The 22,173-nt window shown below is 37.2% G+C and overlaps 1 protein-coding gene across 1 annotated transcript in view; it reads right to left on the bottom strand.

The window, feature by feature from the left end:
- The window catches only part of LOC149155569 (cycloartenol-C-24-methyltransferase-like), a 173,924-nt gene that overhangs the window by 976 nt on the left and 150,775 nt on the right, over nt 1-22,173 (bottom strand). The gene's annotated exons all lie outside the window — the stretch shown is intronic.

The following is a 22,173-nucleotide window of genomic DNA, read 5'->3' as shown; positions in this document are numbered from 1 at the left end:
AAACGTTAGCAAATTAATTCTGATGTAATTATCACCCAGAAAAATTCTTTAATCATAAGACAACATTAGTAAAATTCACAGAATTAAATTTTAATAACACTTTAATATTTATTAAGACAACATTATTAAAGTTCACAGAATTAAATTTTAATATTTATTCATAATTTTTGACAGATTCACCACAAAATGACCGAATTTATTTATGCGCGAGATATCACTTCGCTATATAAAAAGAGAAAAGATAAGAGAACATTATTAAAGTTCACCGGATTAATCTTAAGTAGATCAATGGGACTAAGAGAAAAGATAAGAGAACAATATTAAAGTTCACCGGATTAATCTTAAGTAGATCAATGGTACTAAAAGTATGTTGAAGTTTTTGTACGTTTAAAGCTATTATACATATTACTTTGGTGTCTTAGCTTGTAGATATTTGATTCTCTTTAGGTGCTGGTTAAGTTTAGGAAAATTATAATAATTAATCTAATTAATTATTATCTATTAATATTATTTAATATTAGGCCAAATTTCCAAGGTAAAATAATAAAATTATTTAAATGATTTGGACATAATCTCAACTGTTATTTCAAGTGAGCCTTGGATATAATTTTAGTCATTGATCACTTGAGAGCTTAAAAGCTATCATACATATTCTTATACATAACTTTGGTGTCTTAGCTTGTAGATATTTGATTCTCTTTAGGTGCTGGTTAAGTTAGGAAAATTATAATAATTAATCTAATTAATTAATTTTTATCTAATAATCAAATTAATTATTATCTATTAATGTTATTTAAAATGGGCCATCGGGCTCTGGGTTTACAGACTAGTCTTTTGGCCAAACAAAACAGGAGAATAATTTTCTCCACAAGCGACCAAACCAGAACTGTACAATAAACTAACACTTTGAAACCCCCCACGCCATATCCAATTAGCCAACCGACTGGTAAGCCCAACCCTCTAACCGAAGTAATTCCCAACCAGAACACTGGGCTGCAGAAAGTTCTGAGCAAGGTATTTAAGCGAAGAAAATCAATCGCACTGCCAACAAGAGAACTTTCGTGCCTACTACAACCTACCAGAGTGAAATGGAATGCTCGCCATTTGGGGGTCCTTCGAGCACTGATGTCCAAAGAGAAACGACCCAGGATCCCACATGATGCACCCAGTTGCAACAAGAAGCCAAATCCTCCGCCAGTGTAAGGGGTCCCTCCATACACCTAATGAATAGCTCGGGCTTCCGAGGAGTCCGTGCGCAAAGGAGGAGCCGGTATCATCCACTATGTCTCTCTGTCTCATTTCACTACGAAAACCACATATCCTACAGAGCTGCACCATCCCAATTAAACCATAAATTGCCTGAAGAAGGTTCATCAGGCCGTTTCTCGACATCCATTTCCTACCACGTTGTATCAATACCACCGCCACGTAATATAATCTCACCTCATCTGGCTAATATAATCTCAACTATTATTTCAAGTGAGTTTTGGGATTTAATTATATTCATTGATCGCTTGAGAGATCAGTGTTAGGGATTTAAACTTAATGAAATTATATAATAAGTGTAAGGGAGAGGTGAATGCACAACACAAGCAAAAGACTCAACTAGACTGAAGATAAGTGAGGAAAAGTGCAGGAATTTCAAGAGAAATTCAAAGATGCAGGCGTTCGGAAAAGAGGGAGGCCAAGTTGTTGGAGAAGAGGGTCAAATTGTGGAGGAGGCCGAATAATCCAAGGCGATCGATTTCTCTAGTGCACAATGGTCCTACGAGACAATGAGAAAGGAAGTTCGATTAGCTGGTTAGAAAGGTTAATTCTCTAGAGGTCGAATTCTTTGAGGCGAATTTCCCCAATGACGCTGAGTTTCCAAGGGCCTAGCAATTGCAATTTTTCTATGTATTATCTATGGTTCTAACCCAGAATTTCTCATTTAATGGAGGAACACTCTGTTGGATATAAATTTGTTGTTATGGTGTGATTGATCTATTTATTTTATCTCAGATGCGTTAAGTTAATATACCAATATATTTATTTTATGGAATTTTAGAAATATGTGAAACAAATATTTTCTAGAGTTTTTAATAGATTGTTGAAGTAAATTAAATCAGAACTAGTGTGTCTATTTCTGAACAGGCCTTCCACAAATTTAATTTAATTATCATTAATTATTAAGTGGATGGCAGAGAACTAACCTCCATGGAATATGCCAAAATATTCATAATAGTATTCACAAATCAAGGGTTCATATTAACCTCCAAATTAGTTTCCTCTTTTAAATAATTTATCTCTAATTAATTAACTAAAGAAAATATCATATCAACAAACATAAGATTGGGCCTGTGGTATTGAAAAGCCATGGTATTGGCCTATGGTATTGTAATTAATTTATCTCAAATTAATTAATTAAAGAAAATATCATAACAACACATGTAATATTGGGCATGTGATATTGAAAAGCCATGGTACTCGCCCATGGTATCGCAGTAAGAGTTATTTAAAAGTTGAGAATTTCAATGGTAAAGAGGGGGTGAATGTCCATGATTAAGAATATTGTTACATGTTTTTTAAACATATATAGGTTTACGTTTTTTTAATTTGAGTAGTGTGAAATGTATCATGGGGTAAGTGTTGGGGTAAATGTTTGGAAGCTTATAGTAGATTTATGCATATCAGTGTTTACTAGTCATTTAATTTATATGGTTGGACTAGTATAAAAATATTTAACATGGTATCAAAGCAATAAATTCTACAAGGGTTTTATCATAGCAAATTATTTTATAGCAACAAAGTTTTTTATTTTGCATTGAGAGTTTTGTGGCTGAAGTCGATTTGTTAATATGGCATCATCAAGTCCAAGATCTGAAGAAAGGATGGAGGGCTCTATAAACATCAGTCCATGGAAGGAGTGAATCACCCATCTCTTAATGACAAATGGTTTGTGGGAAATTGCAAGCCAAGCAATTCAAGTTCCTCGAGATGCTGCCCAAGCAGGGAAACATAAGTTGAAAAATGTAAGATCCAGGAGCATCATTTTGGACGGTGTGAAGGTGATACGAACTTAAACAGGAACGCAACAACTTACATATATAATCATAAATACAAAGATGCAATAGAAAAGCACTTCATTTCATTAATAGAAAAATACTAAAGTATGCTTACAAACACAATGGAAATAAAATAGCGTGGTTGATGGTAGCTTATCTCTTAGAAGAGATGTCACGGTTACATTCCTTTGAACTGTGTTACAATGAGGCGCAAAGGCCTATTTATTATTGAGAAACAATAGAAAACCCTAAACATCCAAAAGCCTAGCCCTAGGAAATGAAGCGACAAAATTGTGGGCCCCGTTTGGGTAAATTGGTACATCAAATTCCTAGGGTCGTAACTTTGGCATCAAACTTCACAATGATTCAATAGTTCCGTGATGAACTTTCAACTGTTGCGGAAGAGGTAGCTAAGGTGGATCTTGTCAAATTAAGCTTCCTACTAGCGTTGCTACTCTCATACAATTTCACCAAGGCATCATATACTTCTACTAGCGTTGCTACTCTCATACAATTTCACCAAGACATCATATACTTCTTTGGTAGTCTTCAAACCAACAACATGAGGAATCAAGTGATCCTTTATTGAATCTATCAAGATTCTCTTAGCCTTGGCTTCATCCTTCTTATACTTTGCTTTCTCCTCAGCTCCCTCTGGGTCTAGAATGACTTTATCCACATGACCCTTAAGCTCATTTTCTTCCAAGATAAGAAGTATCATTGTCTTCCAAGCACTAAAATTGGTGGCACTATCCAACCTATCTTCAACTATGAGACTTGGTATCATTTTGACAAAAGATCCAAAAACCAATCAAGCTATTGAATATTCTCTCCTAGGCTAACTTCAATGGCTAATCTTTCAACAAAGCTCTGATTCCTTGTTGAAATTCTATGCAAGAGTGCAGTAAACACAATTTATTGCCAAAAAATTACTTCCTAGTGATTTTTTACATAGTATTTTATGCTACTACTATCATTGAATAATTACACTACAAAAAATTTCAACAGTAAATGCAACAAAACAATAACGATCATAAAAAGACAACTATGCACAATAGAGACAATAATTTTCTCCTAGGAAACCCAGCCTTGCGAGAAAACCCAACAACTTTTCTTTAGTAGAAATTATTCTTCAACAAGGCTTACAAATCAATAATTTCTCTAGAAATCTATGCCAATATATAAGTCCAAATACCAGTCGAACCTACTTAAATCCAACAGCGAACCAACACTAGTCAAAACGAATCAAAAGTCAATTTTGGTCAAAGTTTCGACCTACAATCAAATTTGGCCATGCAGTCAGAGGTCCACATGTGCGACCCTTCTGCAGTCAGCTGTCGCTCAGTGAAAACAACGGTCAAATTCAATCAAACATAAGTAAAACAATCCTGTTCAATACTTAGTCAAACTTGTCCTCCTCCACACATGCAGTTGTCCAAGAGAGATAAGAAAGATGAAAAGAGAGAGAGAGAGAGAGAGAAAAACTCGCTCTTGCTTAGTGGAGAAACTGAGATGTCAGAGCATCTATTTATACTTTTCTAATGAGGTAAAATAACCCAAGGGACACACCTTTTCATTGGTTGGGTCGACTGATGGTAGCATATCTCTGAGAAAAGATGTCGCGGTTACATCACTTTGAACTATGTTACAATGAGGCGCAAAGGCCTATTTATTATTGAAAAACAATGGAAAACCCTAAACATCCAAAAACCTAGCCCTAGGAAATGAAGCGCCAAAATTGTGGGCCCCGTTTGGGTAAATTGGTACATCGACTTCTCGAGGTTGTAACTTTGGCATATGATCTCCATTTGGCTACCATAATACCCCGTTTCAAAGATTTTGAATACTAAGTCGACAACAAATAGGTAAAGCGGTTTGTGACCTTTTCGATCTCTCAGTATTCCCTAAAAACATCGTTTAGGGACTCAAAACGGCTCCGAAAGTTCAAGAACCGAAAAACTACCAAAAATAGTAAACTTTGCTACAATTAAGGAAACCGGAAAACTGCAAGAGACAGTGTTGGGGGTCCAAGTGGAATAAGTGGGTGGCCACCAATATCCACCTGGATCAGAAAGATCACATAATCCCTCACATAACGATGAAAGATTCGACTTATGTGGTTGACCTTAACTAAGTTGTACCATAGTGACAACCAAAATAGAAAGATGATGCTAAGGAACATAGTGAATAGCATCAAGATGAACAGATCTGAGACTGTGGCATCAAACTTCACAAGGATTCAATAGTTTCGTGATGAACTTTCAACTGTTGCGGAAGAGGTGGCTGAGGTGGATCTTGTCAAATTTAGCTTCATGCTAGCGTTGCTACTCTCGTACAATCTCACCAAGGCATCATATACTTCTTTGGTAGTCTTCAAACCAACAACATGAGGAATCAAGTGATCCTTTATGGAATCTATCAAGATTCTCTTAGCCTTGGCTTCATCCTTCTTATACTTTGCTTTCTCCTCAACTCCCTCTAGCTCTAGAATGACTTTATCCACATGATCCTGAAGCTCATTTTCTTCCAAGATAAGAAGCATCATTGTCTTCCAAGCTCTAAAATTGGTGGCACTATCCAACCTATCTTCAACTATGAGACTTGGTGTCATTTTGACAAAAGATCCAAAAACCAATCAAGCTACTGAATATTGTCTCCTAGGCTAACTTCAATGGCTAATCTTTCAACAAAGCTCTGATTCCATGTTGAAATTCTATGCAAGAGTGCAGTAAATACAATTTTTTGCCAAATAATTACTTCCTAGTGATTTTTTACACAGTGTTTTATGCTACTACTATCATTGAATAATTACACTACAAAAAATTTCAACAGTAAATGCAGCAAAACAATAACAATCATAGAAAGACAACTATGCACAATAGAGACAATAATTTTATCCTAGGAAACCCAGCCTTGGGAGAAAACCCAACAACTTTTCTTTAGTATAAATTATTCTTCAACAAGGTTTACAAATCAACAATTTCTCTAGAAATCTATGCCAATATATAAGTCCAAATACCAGTCGAACCTAATTAAATCCAACAGCTAGTCAACACTAGTCAAAATGAATCAAAAGTCAATTTTGGTCAAAGTTTCGACCTACAATCAAATTTGGCCATGCAGTCAGAGGTCCACACATGCGACCCTTCTGCAGTTAGCGGCCGCTCAATCAACTCGGTTAAAACAAGGGTCAAATTCGATCAAACATAAGTAAAACAGTCCTGGTAAATACTTAGTCAAACTTGTCCTCCTCCACACATGCAGTTGTCCAAGAGAGATAAGAAAGATGAAAAGAGAGAGAGAGAGAGAACTTCTCTTGCTTAGTGTAGAAAATGAGATCTCAGACCATCTATTTATACTTTTCTAATGAGGTAAAATAACCCAAGGGACACACCTTTTCATTGGTTGGGTCGACTTGACTTCTTGAGCCAACTTGTCACTCCAAAAATAAATTTTATTTTATTTTTTTATGCTAAGTTGGATACCCCTTCACCAATGCAGGAATATCTCCCAATGCCACAAAAATCAACAGTTTTTATGCGAACACACACTGTCCAGTTCATGGTGGAGCCGAGGAGGGTTCGATGGGTGGCAACAAAGCATGTGCTTAGGTATCTCCATGGTAGAATCAACTTTGAACTAAAATATGTCAAAGTTGCTGCAGTGGAGTTGCAGAGATTCCAACTGGGCAAGGAGTGCCATGGATAGGAAATCTACTTCTGGATGTTGTTTCAACTTGGGATTAACTATGTTCTCGTGGAATAGTTGGAAGCAACACTTACTAGCACTTAGCTCAGCAAAGGTAGAGTACATGGCAACGAGTTTGGCGAGTTGTGAAGCCATATGGCTTCACAAGATGCTCATAGGATTATTTGGTCTTCAAATGGGGCTAACTGTGATTCACTCTGACAATTGGAGTTGCATTAAGCTCTCCGGAATTCCAATGATTTGAATGATATAGCAGTTCTATTACCCCTTAATGATGAGCCATTTTATCGTTCGTCGGGGTTGGGATTGTTACCGCTCAAACTAGTAGCTGTCCTAGGAGGGGATCCTATAGAGCAACTACTAGGTCAAGGGGCAATAATGGAGCAATATCCCACTGTCACCTTGGCTAAGGCTCCCTTCTCTTTACGAACTTTCAACGATGTGAGACCTGATATAAGAGGAATCACAATGATGAATAGATCTATGATTGGATCGAGAGTGATTTGAAAAACCTATTCACAAGAGAGGCTCAAACAAATAGCTTGCTTCAGAAGTAAGGTGATGGGCTCTCTAAGAAGGGCTATGATGATACGAAGACCTAGGGTTGGAGGATATGCCTTGACAAGGGGCTTCCTAAGCTTAAGGATCCTTGTGAAGAAATGGATTCTATGTAATCCTTGTGAAATTTGAGTTGTAGAGTGTGGGACTACAAATAATCCAAGTGGACCTATTGCTGCTCAAACTAGCAAGGGTGCTAGGAGGGGATCCTATGAAGCAACTACTAGGTCGAAGGGCAACAATGGAACGATAGCCCACTGTCACCTCAACTAAGGCTCCCTCTTTTTTATGGACTTTCATCGATGGGAGGATACTCGGTATGAGGGGATCACTAAATGAATGTATCAATAAGATGAGGAGGAGTGATTCCTAAGGCCTATTCACAAGAGAGGCTCAATTATATAGCTTGCTTTCTTTGAAATCTCTCTCTAGGACAAGACTACAAGTCGCCCTCTTTTGATGCCTTTTGTGATTCTTTAATAAGAGAACAAGAAAAACTCTTACATGTTGGTCATCTTAATCTTGGAAACTCTTCTAAGAAAGCCTTAGCCGCCCAGCGACAACCAAATTCAAAGAATCCTAAGAAGCAATATCCTAAACAAGACTAGTCCTAAACCAAATAAAGGTCCTAAGAAATTTTAGTTTCACACATTCACGCACTTCGTCGGCATCTTCAACAACTTTTCTCCAAAAAGCCATAACTTTTTCATCCGGAAGTCATTTTCATAGCCGTTTTTTTTTAATCGACCTAATTTTTCAATATATTTCCATTGGAACACTTAGTTTCAGCTTCTACAGCTTCAGTTTCTGTTAAAATGGAAAGTCCATGCCAAGTTATTCTTAACAGCACCAACTACTTCCAATGGTGGTCCTACATTGTGGATTTACTTAGAAGTAAAGGTCTTTACAGAATAGCCTTAGGCCAAGAAACTAAACCTAAAGATGAAGATGAAGCAAGTGGGTTGACAGGGATGTCTATTTCTCCAGAACTTAGATTCCATATCGCAAAACTTGATACCCCTAATGAAGCAATCAAACAGCTTACTAAAGTCTTTGGAATAAAAAATGAAATTAAAGCCCATCAGCTCGAAATTGAGTTGCTTACGTTGGACCCCAATAATTTTTCTTCCATTGAAAATTTTTTGTCCAAGTTCAAGACCCTTAAGACTTCTCTCGGAAGGTGTTAAGGTTAAGAAAGAAGATGGTAGCCTTCTCTATTCCATTCTTACTAAGTTGGGAACAGCTTACTCTAAGTTTGTTTCTACCTTCCATTCTACTAGAGAAGCCTTCATTTCTCAAGGACAAGACTACAAGTCGCCCTCTTTTGATGCCTTTTTTTATTCTTTAATAAGAGAACAAGAAAAACACTTACATCTTGGTCTTCTTAATCTTGGAAACTCTTCTAAGAAAGCCTTAGCCACCCAGCAACAACCAAATTCAAATAATCCTAAGAAGTAATATCCTAAACAGAATGGTCCTAAACCAAATAAAGGTCATGAGCAATTTCGGTCTCAAAATGAAAAATCATTTCAACAAAATGATAAGGGAAATAAAAACAAAGGGAAGAAGACTGATAGACATTGCCACTTTTGTAATCGAGATGGCCATTTAGAATCCAAATGCGTTAAGAAGATGGAAGTCTTTGAAGCAACAATGAAGAAGCATAACATCCATTTGGAGCACTCTTCAACTTCAACATCATCTTCAGGAATAACACTTTCTACATGTGGTTGTCAAGCATTTCGGTCTGGTTATGCACTAAATGTGTCTTCTTCTTCTCATTCTCATGAGTGGCTCATTGATTCTGGAGCTTCTTATCACATGGTCAAATTTTCTTCTTTAAATGATTGTAACACCAAAAATATATATGTTGGTGACGATAGATCTCTTAGTGTTGTAAGGACTGGAATTGTTCATCTAGACAATGGTCAATTTAATGATGTATTATGTGTTCCAACCTTATCCTGTACCTTCTATATGTATATCTAATAACTCATTCAGGTGAAGGTAAAATCGTTGAATTTTCACCTCACGATGTTGTAATTAAAGACCTAAGAGATCCTAAACAGATTTTTGCTACTAGCATTGCTGATGATTTTACAAGGTTGTATAAGTTTAACAACTTTGGGTCATCAACTCTTCCCTCGGTATTTATTGCTCATAATGATGAAGTGAGCAAACTTTGGCATGAGCGATTTGGTCACTTAAACTATCGCTCTCTTCAAAATCTATGTAAAGAAAATATGGTGATAGGTCTTCCTATGGTATCTTGCAGAGATGGTGTTTGTTAGGGATGTGTACTCGGAAAACATCATCGAGACAGTTTTGAAAAACTTGTCTCTTCGCACAACTCAGCCCCTCTACAGCTTGTGCATAGTCATTTATGTGGTCCACTTCTAGTTGTTTCATTCTCTGGCTACAAGTATTCATTAACTTTCATTGATGATTTCTCCAGACGCACTTTGGTATACTTCTTAAAGTTCAAGAGTGAAGTATTTAACATGTTCTTGGCCTTTAAGGCCTTTGTTTGAAAACAATCTGGACATCAAATTCTTAAGCTAAGATCTCATAATGGCGGAAAATATGTTGACAACAAATTCATCAACTTTTGCACTGAAAATGGAATTCAAATGCAACATATTGTTCCATATACTCCACAACAAAATCGTGTAGCTGAAAGGAAGAATCACACCTTAAAGGAAATGGCTAATTGTATGCTTCAATCTAAAGGACTTAGTCTTAAATTTTGCGCAGAAGCAATTAACTGTGCAAATTACATAGTAAATCGCACTCTTACTAAGGTTTTAAAGAATATCACTCCAGAAGAAGCATGGAGCTCAATTAAACCAGATGTAAGTCACTTTCGTGTTTTTGGAAGTGAAGCATGGGCCCATGTTTTAGATGAGAAACATAAGGCTTTAGAACCTAAGAGTGAAAAATGTATTTTTGTTGGATATTCTGAAGATGTCAAAGGATATAGACTTATTCCACTGAAGTCCAAAAATGTTATCATTAGAAGAGATGTAAAGTTTGTTGAAAATATATCGACCTATGAGCCTAGTTCAGCAGATGTCCACCTCTCTCTATCCCTTCTACTTTTGAAAATATTTCTTCTTCAGATGATGATAGCGAGGATGACAATCCTCCCCCACCTTCTCAAGATCCTCCTTCAGCTCCTCAACTTCCAAAATGGGTCCGTGCTACTCGGGAAGCAGCCGGTGATCCTACAGATCAGCGACGCACACGTTCTCAATTCGATAGAGCCTCTTCTTTACCAACTCAAGCTTCAGCGAATTATGATCCTGACACCTTTGCAGAAGCTTCAAGCCATCCAGATTAGGACACAGCTATGAATAAAGAATATCGTTCATTATTGGAAAATGATACATGGGATCTTGTTCCTCTTCCAAAGGGACAAAAACTTGTTAGATGCAAATGGGTTTACAGAACCAAGTATGCACCATATGGAAAAGTTGATAAACATAAAGCTCGGCTTGTTGCTAAGGGTTTTTCACAAGTTGAAGGCATTGAATATACTGAAACCTTCTCCCCTGTTGCCAAAATGAACTCTATCCACCTTGTTCTTTCCCTTGCTGCCTCTTTCAAATTGGAAGTCCATCAGATGGATGTTAAATCTGCCTTCTTGCATGGGGACTTGCATCATTAAATCTATATGCAACAACCTACTGGCTTTATACAAACAGACTCCAGCCTTGTATGTCGGCTTAAGAAATCCCTTTATGGTCTCAAGCAAGCCCCTCGAGCTTGGTATGCCAAAATGGATAGCTTTCTTTTAGATACTGGCTTTTCTAGGTGTCATTCTGACAATATTGTCTACACCAAGAAAGTGGGTAAATCTCTTATCATTCTTGTTCTTTATGTTGATGATCTTATCCTTACTAGTAGTGATCCCAACCTTATAAACCATGTAAAGTCCAGCGTTAAAAAGAAGTTTGAAATGAAAGACTTAGGATACTTGCATTATTTTCTTAGTCTTCAAGTCTTGCAATCCAAGGAAGGTATTTCCCTTTCCTAGTCCAAGTATGCCTATGATCTTCTACGCCACTTTCACATGGAAGACTGTAAGCCAGCGCCTTCTCCCTTTCAATCTAGAGCCAAACTTTCAGTCATTGGTACTTCCCCTGAAGTTGATGCTACCTTATACCGTCAGCTTGTAGGAAAACTTTTGTATCTGATGCATACCCATCCTAACCTTTCCTTTGTTTTTGACCTTATTGCTCGGTTTATGCAAAACCCACATGAAAGTCATTGGAAAGCAGTTAAAAGAATACTTTGTTATGTTCGAGGTACAGTTCAGTTTGGGATTCATTACAGTGCCGAAGCATCTTTTCTATTGGTTGGTTCCATTGATTTCGATTGGGCTGGTGACCCTAATGATCGGACGTCCACTGCAGGTTATGTATTCACTCTTGGTTCTGGACCTATTACATGGGCTTGCAAGAAACAAAGTGCCATTTCCCTTTCTTCAACAGAAGCACAGTATCGTGGCATCATAGAAGCTAGTAAGGAACAAGGATAAAATAAACTCATGTTAAGCATACAAAGACGCATCTCTTCATGATTCATGTCAACTCATTAGGATGGACATGCCACTATATATACAAGTCTGTGATTTTCACATTACATCATCTTAGTAGTTCGCATTTCAGAGAACAAGTTTCAATGATATGACACAAATTACTAGCTCGGATCTCAGAGAAGGTTGTGATGAAGTTTGGGTGATCTTAGTGGAACGCTCTCGGTGATCTCAGAGATAATTTCGTGACATTCTTGGCATGTAGAATGCAGATTGCAGTGGAGACAGTTAAGTTATGTATCACAGTGACTCGATGTTATTTCTATCACAGTTTCGGTGCTACTACAGTGATCACACTTCAATGATATTACAGTGACGTACTTCGATTCTATCTCATTGCTACCACAGTGAATAGCTTAGTGATGTAAACTCGGTGCTATCTTATTGTTATCACAATGATAAGTTCAGTGTCATTGCAAGGATCAAAGTATGAAGAAGAATGACAAGGTTGACTTGATGGATGGAGGTAGTCTCGAGTCTAAGTTGTAAGGGTCTTGGTCATCTCATCTTGAATCTACTGAAGGAAGAATTTGTGACTAGGTTTTCCCCTCAAGGGGGGTTTTGCCTTGGCAGCGTGCCTATATCTTGTGTTCTCTTCTATTTGTTTCTTGGCATTAATCTTGATGATAAGAAAAGATAATTAAGAAATCTAATACTAATAATGAAAACATCACAAGTTAATGTCATTAATAAGGGAAGTCGTTTAACTGCCAACTCCTTGGATTTCCCAACATGGTATTAGGGTTATGGTCAAAAGGCAATTTGAAAATCACTTCGCTGCATTTGTATTAAAGATCAAGTCTAAAGGAATTCAAAAGCATCTTGAAAGGCATAGTGAGATAGTTCGGTCACTTCAGAAAATGAGTAACCATATTCAGTACAATTTTAGTGAATACATTTCAGTATTGTTACAGTGGAGGAGTTTGGATTGATTGATGATCTCTTCAAATTTGGTGCAACCACAAAAAGAAAAGGTCTTGATGCCTTCACAGATATAAAGATCTCGGACTTGGTGATATGATCTTGTAAAGAAGAATAATAAAGATAACTAGTGTCTTGTTGTCATTATAAGGAACTCGGATAGGGTGGAAAGATGATCTCTATGCTTCCACAGTTCGTGAAGAAAACTCTAACATGAACAAAGAACAAAAGTCTAAGGCACCTTAATGAATTGTGTCATCACATAAAGAATCTGAAGTCTGTCCTATGGAAAATAAAATTGATAGTCCAAGGAACCAGCTTGAAGAAAGGACTCTTTGAGGATTTGAGTACAAGGAACCAGGTAAGGATTGTTACTACAACAAGTCTAATAAAATTAGAGGTATGTAATCACAAGGTACATATGTTCTTGTAATATTAAATGATTCTTGCTAGACTAGGATAAAGACTGTAATCCCTACATAACTTACATCCTTATCTTCTAGGGTTTACATGTAATCTAGGATGTCAGATAAAAGGTCTCACTGATGTTTGAAAAATTCCCTCCTCCATGATTATATCTAACTTAAGAAATTAAATTATGTCCATCATATCACATGTTGTGCTTGTACGTATGTACTACAAGTATAAAAGATGATGTCTTAACACTTCAAGGAATCCTTATCAAGTTTGCCAAGAAATATCTCCAAGTATGTCTCAAACTATACTCCTTACAAGATTCTCTTAAAGGTATGATCATCCTATTTTTGAAGTTTGCATTGCATTACTAACATCGTTATGTCTAGCTATCTTGAATCATAAAGATTCTTGTTTAGGGTGATCCATCTTTTGATAAATCTACCCTCCTCATATTCTTAATTGACTTTATAGAACCATATACAGGTTCTCAGGAAAACCCTAACCTAAGGGTATGTTAATGTTAATGTCTGAAACCTTAAAATTGCTCGAGAAAACCCTAACCTAAGGGTATGTTAATGTTAATGTCTGAAACCTTAAAATTGCTTAGGGTTATTGAGAAATGATATTTAAAGTTTTTGTTGATGATGTCATGTTTGGGATTTTGGTATGATCATGAAAACCTAACTTGTTCGGGTTGAAATGATGTTGTCGAAAATCCCGAATCTTTGAGGTTCTAGTAAAGTAGGGCTTGCTATGAATTGAAACCCTAGATCCTTAAGGTTTGGATGAGTCTATAAGAAAAACCTTTGTTATGTATTTAGAGTCCTAGGAATAAAACCCTAGGTATGTGTCCATTTGGTTGAAACCCAAGCTTGTTCTAGTCGATATATGTCTAACATAATAATATTGTCTAACATATGATGTACTGATGAATTCTTAGATATATGTGTTGACCGAAGTATCAATGGTCATTAGTCTGAGGGTTTGGAAACAAACCCTAGTCAAAGTTTGATGGTCTAGGATGATGTTGTTTGAGGAATCTAAGGTTTAGTAACTAAACCCTAGTAGTAGTTAAATTCTCTTGAATATAACCGTATGGAGTTTATGAATCTATATAGTGATTGCTGAGAATTTGTAGAAGGAAATCTAGGTTTTGTATCAAACCCTAGTAGATGCTAGTCATGATGTAGATTAAGCTATGATTAGTTTTGATTGTTGAAGCTCATGTATAAAATCTAGGATATGTATGAAATCCTAGTGAATCTAACATATGGATTCTGATAATTGTTAGACACATTACTTGTTTGAAGTATTTCTAGGCTTTGCTATATGAAATAACTTGTCATCTAATTAAAAGAATATTGAAATCCTAGATGAGTTAAATATTTTGAGCTCTGGATGTGATTTAGGGTTTAACTAAACCTGGGCAAGAAGTTGAAATATAGTATCTTGCTGATTATGTTTGTAAAGTCTAATGCTTCTGCTATTATAAGATTTTGATATGGCTAACTTCATGCTTCTATAATTTTGGTTGTACTAGCTATCTAAGTTGTGTAGGTACATCATCTTCAATTTGGTGAAGATGATCGTAAGTAAAATTGATAAGCATGATATATGAATGACTCTGATAAGAAGGATGAAAGCCATTAAAGATTCTCCGATGTCGTAAAGAAAAAGTAGAACTCCCTAAGTTAAGAGGGAGTCTGGATGAAATCTCCCTATGTTAAGAGGGAGCTTGAACGAAAGAAATCTCCCCAGGATAAGGGGATGGTTGAGAATATTCCTTGTATAGGAATAATTAGATCCTCTATGTTTAAGAGGGAGTGACGGATATGATTCTCTACTTCATGTGTCATGCATTAGACCAAGACTAACAGTGGTAAAGTTTTAGTGAAGGCCATGAGTGAGAAAAGGAAATTGGAGAATGCATTTTGAGGTGTCGCTGAAAGAAGGAACGCAAGATCCGATTGAAAAATATGTTGTTGCATATGAAGTAGGAAAGGAAAAATGTAGGATTGAGGAATCTTTTGTCAAAGGTTCTGTTAATAGTCCTACTATGAAAAGTTGAGAAGCAACATCAAGTTGTCAAGAAGACCCCGGAGGTTTGTATTTGATTATGTACACGTGAAAGTATATTATTAATTGGGATTGTGTTTGCATAGGTAAATCTCTTGAAGGTTCTGATAGCATGTTGGTTACCAATCAGTTTGATCGGGAGAGATTTGTTGTCCTTCCTCTGCCGAATCAAGGGTGTTGAGGCTTTGTGAGTGAAGCATTGCTTGGGAGGACATATGGTCGAAACTTTGTGTTGTTGTCTAGGTCCCGAAGTTGGAAGGGTGGCGTTTGTCCTAGGTATAAGAGATTGTCATATATGGAAGACCCTATGGGCACATTGTAAATTGTAAAGAATAAATTATTTTGTCTTGAAAGTGTCAAAATACCTCCAAGATCAAGTCAGCCTACATGAAGAGCCACATCCACCCTTGAGGAAGCCTATATATAGGAGGAACTCATCCTCCATTTGAATCACTCTCTCTCATATTTTATGCGAAGAAGGCAGAAGAAAAGGAAGTCGAGGAAGGAAGTGCGAAGGAAAGAAGGTTGAAGAAGTCGAAGTGTTTTGGTCTTTCTCTATTCTTGTAGAAGTGAAAAGTTAGGGTTTCTACACTGGGATATTCTAAGGTTCGATTTTGGAAGCAAGAGAGAAGGGAAGGCAAGCAAAGGTCTCTTAGGGCATCTTACTAGCCCCAGGACCCAAGTCAAGGCAAGCGAAGTCAAGAGGAAAGTTGTTAGCGGGAGATCGAAGTCTCCTAGAGAAGTAGCAACAATAGTTGGGGAGCAGAATTTCGAATCTACTAGGATATCGAAGATATTGCAGCAAGAGGTCGTGGAAGACTTGATCTTAGAGGGTATTTGTCATCTAGGTCATGGTATTCATCAATTGAAAGATCTTGAAGATAAGAAGAGATTTTTGGGTTTTCGTGTTTGATTTTGAAAGTGTTTCAGTTTGGCCCTGGCTTGCATCGTATATATTGTGTCATTGTTCTTACTATTTTGGTAGTAGTTTTATGTATTGCACATTGGAATAATAAAGATTAAAGCTAATAAGTAAAAGGATAACACAAATAGTTATCAAGTTAAGAGAATTAACATATACATTGCCCTATTGAATTCTCAACATGGTATTGGAGCTTTGCTTCTCTAAGGGCATCATGAAGATCTCTACAATGGAGAATTTCATCAAGAAGATTGCAAGCCATCTCAAGAAAGGTATCAAGGAAGCATGGAGTCTCTTATTTTCTTCAAAGAAGGCATCAATCAATGAAAGGGATGAAGGTCTCTTTTTAGCTCTCTTTGGTACATTCCAAAACGAAGACATTTGGGTAATTGATAGTGGTGCATCAAGGCACATGACTGGTCACTCCAACCAATTGAAAGCCTTATCAAAAGGAAAATCCGCTTACTCTGTGGAACTTGGAGACAACAAAATCTATCCGATGAAGGGCATTGGATCAACTTCCATAAAACTCAAGGATGGAAGCAACATCCACCTCAACAACATTCTATTTGTTCAAGGTTTGCACAAAAATTTACTTTCTATTTCAAGTTTAGAAGATAAAGGAGATAGACTAGCCTTCATTGATGGAAAGGTAGTTGTTTGGGGAAAGGACTCAACATAGATCAAGCTGAAGTTATTGGTATCCGAGAAAGAAGGCTTTACAGATTAATATCTCCTGTAAACCAAGCCCTAGTTCACATTGAGATTAGTTCATGTGAACTTTGGCACTGAAGGTTTGGTCATCTACATTTCAAAATTCTTCCAATTTTAAATTCCATAGTAGATGGAATCCCAAATCTAAAGGAAGATCATGAAGGTGTCTACAAGGGATGTGCATTGGGTAAGAATACCAAGAGACCATTTGGAAGCAGTGCTTCACGATCGAAAGAAATCTTGGATCTTATTCACTCTTATGTATGTGGCCCTATGACTCCAAAATCACTTGGAAGCCATCTATACTATGTCACATTCAAAGATGATCACTCAAGAAAAACAAGGGTTTACCTAATGAAAACCAAGGATGAAGTATTTATAAAATTTCAAGAATTCAAAGCTGAAGTAGAGAACCTTACAAAGAGAAGAATCAAGATACTAAGATCTGATAATGGAGGAGAATATACATCTAAAGAGATTATAGCATTCTGTAAAGAGTCTAGCATTAAGAGGGAGCTGATAGTCCCATACAATCTCGAACAAAATGGAGTTGGAGAAAGAAAGAATAGAACCATTGAAGTAAGTGTAAAAGCAACATTACGCGATCAAGATCTACCTAAGTTTTTGTGGGGAGAGGCAACCAAGACAGTGGTCTACATTCAAAATCGATGTCCTCACAGATCTCTAGACAACAAAACTCTAGAAGAAGTGTTCACTGGGAAGAAGCCATTTGTAGATCATCTCTGAATTTTTGAATGTCCTATGTATATTCATATATCAAAGGAAAAAAGAAAGAAGTTGGATCCTTCTGGTATGAAGGGGACTTTTGTTGGGTATAGTAACTCATCAAAGGCCTATAGAATCTATATGAGAGATGGACATCACATTGAGGTTAGTCTTGATGTCATATTTGATGATAGTATACCATTCAAGAAGTCAAAAGAACTATCTATACATTCTAATGACGAAGAACTTCTGATATTTGAGGAAGAAATTGACAAGGAGAAGGATCACACCATGAAGAAGAAGGGCCAAGTGAACCTGTTCAACCCGTGGTCATTCCTAAAACAAGGAAAAAAACCTAATTGGTTGAAATCAACACTACTTGATGCAGAAGGTCATGGGGCAGCACAAGGATCATTTAGAAAAAGTAAGAGACCCAAGAAGTATTTTGGGTATGCTGTATACATGACAAAATTAATAGAAGCAGGACCATCAACCTTTGAAGAGGTTGTGGAACATCGAGAATGGAAGGATGCCATGAATGAAGAGTAGAATTTGGGAGATCATAACTAGGCCCGAAGACAAATTTGTGGTTACTTCCAAGTGGATCTATAAGATCAAGCACGCAGTTGAAGAATAGATAAATATAAAGCAAGATTTGTGGCTAGATGATTCTCTCAACTTGAAGGCATCAACTATGAAGAAACATTTGCTCCAACAACAAGATATACAACGATTCGATCATTAGTCTCTCTGGCAGCATCGATGGGATGGAACATCCACCAAATGGATGTCAACACTGTGTTTCTGAATGGCACTATAGATGAAGAAGTCTATATAGAACAACCCTTGGGATTTGAAGTCAAAGATAGGAAGGCATATGTTTGCAAATTAAAGAAAGCATTATATGACCTCAAGTAAGCACCAAGGGTGTGGTATGCTCGAATGGATTCATACCTATAGAGAATAGGCTTCACAAAAAGTTTTGCTGACTCAAACCTTTAGATTTAGGTTGTAAACAATGAACCTGTAATTAGATGACCTTCTCTTGACAGGGCTTGAAGGTCAAATTGAAAAATGTAAAAAGCAACTAACATCATAATTTGACATGAAGGATCTTGCATTGATGCATTACTATTTGGGACTAGGAGTTTGGCAAGAACCAAGTGAAATCTATCTGGGTCAAGGAAAGTATGTGATCGAGATTCTAAAGAAGTTCGACATGATGGACTGTAAAACTATGACCACTCTGATGATCACAAACTTGAAGAGACTAAGGAGTTCTGAATCAAGCCCTATGGATCCTTCCAGGTATAGACAACTTGTTGGCTCATTGATGTACTTGGTGAATACTCGACCAGACATATGTTTTGCAGTAAATGTACTCAATCAATTCCAAGTAGAGCCAAAGCATGATCATTGGATAGCAGCAAAGCATATTCTGAGATATCTACAAGGAACCATCAACTATTGTCTGAAGTATGATAGAAGGAATGATGTCCAATTGATTGGGTATACAGATTCCAACTGGGGAGGCAGTGAACAGGATGGAAGAAGCACTACGGGAGGATGTTTCAGTTTGGGATCCTCCATGGTCTCATGGATGAGCAGAAAGCAAGACATCATTGCTTTGAGTAGTGTTGAAGCTGAATATGTTGCAGCGTGTGAAGTAACAAGGAAGCAGTATGGTTAAGGAAGATGTTATCTGACTTGTTTGAAGGATTGATGAACCCTACAGTGATACTATGTGATAACACCAGTTGTATTTGTTTGTCTAAGGACCCAGTGTTTCATGGGAAGACAAAGCATATCAACAACAAGTATCACTATATTCGAGAGCTAGTACAAAATCGTGTGTTGCAACTACGGTATATCTCCACTGATGAGCAGGTTGTTGACATATTAACGAAATCAATTCTGAACAAGAAGCTTGCATACTTAAGGGACAACCTTGGTTTGGTGGATTTGTCCTCCGTAATTGAGAGGGAGAGATAGACACTACATTCTTGTCTTCAATTGGGAAGAAAGAATGAAGGATTGGGTAACCATCTGGCATTCGATACTCTTTGAGAATGTGATAGGCATTCAAGACAAGAGCAGTCGTGGACCGATATTCTTTGAGGATTAGCTACCCAAGACAAGAATACTCCAATGGGAGGTCATACTCTGTGAACACTTGGGTGGGGTATGTACCTTGAGAGACAATGATGACGGTGTCTCTATATATCATTGCTCTCGCCAGCATTGTGCTCTAATCTTGTGGAGAGATAGAGTTGTTAGTCAAGGCCTTACGATGTGACAATGTTGGTTATTATGATGCTAGATAGATGGGTTACCAATCCAACTCTTCTTATGAGATCTCTTCAGATTGAGAATGACCATACACCTCTTATGAATACCTCCCTAGTCAAGGTCTTACTATGTGACAATGTTGATTATTATGATGCTAGATAGATGGGTTACCAATCCGACTCTTCTTGTGAGATCTCTTCAGATTGAGAATGACCATATACCTCTTATGACCTCTTATGAATACCTCTGTAGTTAAGAGGGAGTGTTGAAATATGTGTAACTAGGTCCAGTCTTCATTAGTATGAAATGTATTCTTGTAAATGTAAAATGAAAAAGAAATTATTACTATTGAAGCATGGGTTTCATGCTCAAGTTCTTTTATTTTATAGGTCAAGCACCCATTGAGTGCTTCTAGGGTTTGTCTTAGGTATAAAAGTCATTGTCATATATGGAAGACCCTATGGGCACATTGTAAATTGTAAAGAAAAAATTATTTTGTCTTGAAAGAGTCAGAATACCTCCAAGATCAAGTCGACCTACATGAAGAGCCACGTCCACCCTTGAGGAAGCCTATATATAAGAGGAACTCATCCTCCATTTGATCACTCTCTCTCATCTCTTATGCATCTTTCTCTATTCTTCTGGAAGTGCAAAGTTAGGGTTTTTGCGCTGGAATATTCTGAGGTTCGATTTTGGAAGCAAGAGAGAAGGGAAGGCAAGCAAAGGTCTCTTAGGGCATCTTACTAGCCCTAGGACTCAAGTCAAGGAAAGCGAAGTCAAGAGGAAGGCTATTAGAAGGATATCAAAGTCTCCTAGAGAAGCAACAGCAGTTGCAGCAGTTGTTGGGGAGAAAATTTCGGATCTATTGGGAGATGGAAGATATTGTAGCAAAAGGTCGTGGAAGACTTGATCTTGGAGGGTATTTGTCTGAGTCTAGGTCATGGCATTCATCAATTGAAAGATCTGAAAGATAAGAAGAGATTGTCAGGTTTTCCCCTCAAGAGGAGGGGTTTTGGCCCTGGCTTGCAGCGTATATACTGTGTAACTGTTCTTACTATTTTAGTAGTTCTTTGATGTATTGCACATTGGAATAATAAAGATCAAAGCTAATAAGCAAAAGGATAACACAAACAGTTATCAAGTTAAGAGAATTAACATATACATTGCCCTATTGAATTCTCAACATCTTCATGATTCGTGTCAACTCATTTAGGATGGACATACCACTATATATACAAGTCTGCGATCTTCGCATTACATCATCTCAGTAGTTCGCATTTCAAAGAACAAGTTTCGATGATATGACACAGATTAGGTTGCTCAGTGGAACACTCTCGATGATCTCAGCGATAATTTCGTGACATTCTCGACATATATAATCTGGATTGCAATGGAGACAATTCAATTATGTATCACAGTGTCTTGATGTTATTTCTATCATAGTTTCGATGCTACCTTGGTTTCGGTGTTACTACAGTGATCGCATTTTGGTGATATTACAATGATATACTTCGGTTCTATCGTATTGCTACCACAATGAATATCTTGGTGATGTAAAATCGGTGCTATCTTATTGTTATCACAGTGATAAGTTGAGTCTCACTGCAAGGATCAAAGTATGAAGAAGAATGATAAGGTTGACTTGATGGATGGAGGTAGTCTCGAGTCTAAGTTGTAAGGGTCTTGGTCATCTCATCTTGAACCTACTAAAGGAAGAATTTGTGATTGGGTTTTCCCCTCGAGGGGGTTTTGCCCTAGCAGCGTGCCTATATCTTGTGCTCTCTTTTATTTGTTGCTTGGCATTAATCTTGATGATAAGAAAAGATAATTAAGAGATCTAATACTAATAATAATGTCATTAATAAGGGAAGTCCTTTAATTGCCAACTACTTGGATTTCCCAACACTTATTAGGAGGTTTCAACCTTTAAAAGGGGTGACATGTTCGTGGTACATCCATCAAGTGGTAGGTGGTATGTGATATAGTGATGGAACAAAGTGGGAATCAAGGGAAGGATTCAGGCCCCATGTCATGGTACAAGGGTAGCAATAATGAGGCAAGCCCACACTTGGGTATATGAGTGTAGGAGGGAGCAAAATGTGGTACATGAGTTACGGGGACCCTTATTTTTCCACCCTTCTTCATATGTCTTTTGCCTTTTGATTGAATTTTCTTCAAAATTGCTCGAGGCTCCAACGGAT

Source organism: Pinus tabuliformis, chromosome 9 (genome assembly GCF_031772625.1).
Source record: "Pinus tabuliformis cultivar Carrire ecotype Pingquan chromosome 9, CPIR1, whole genome shotgun sequence".
NCBI classification, from domain to species: Eukaryota; Viridiplantae; Streptophyta; class Pinopsida; order Pinales; family Pinaceae; genus Pinus; species Pinus tabuliformis.
The sequence above is the reverse complement of the archived record's forward strand: the minus strand, read 5'-3'. Positions and strand labels throughout refer to the sequence as shown.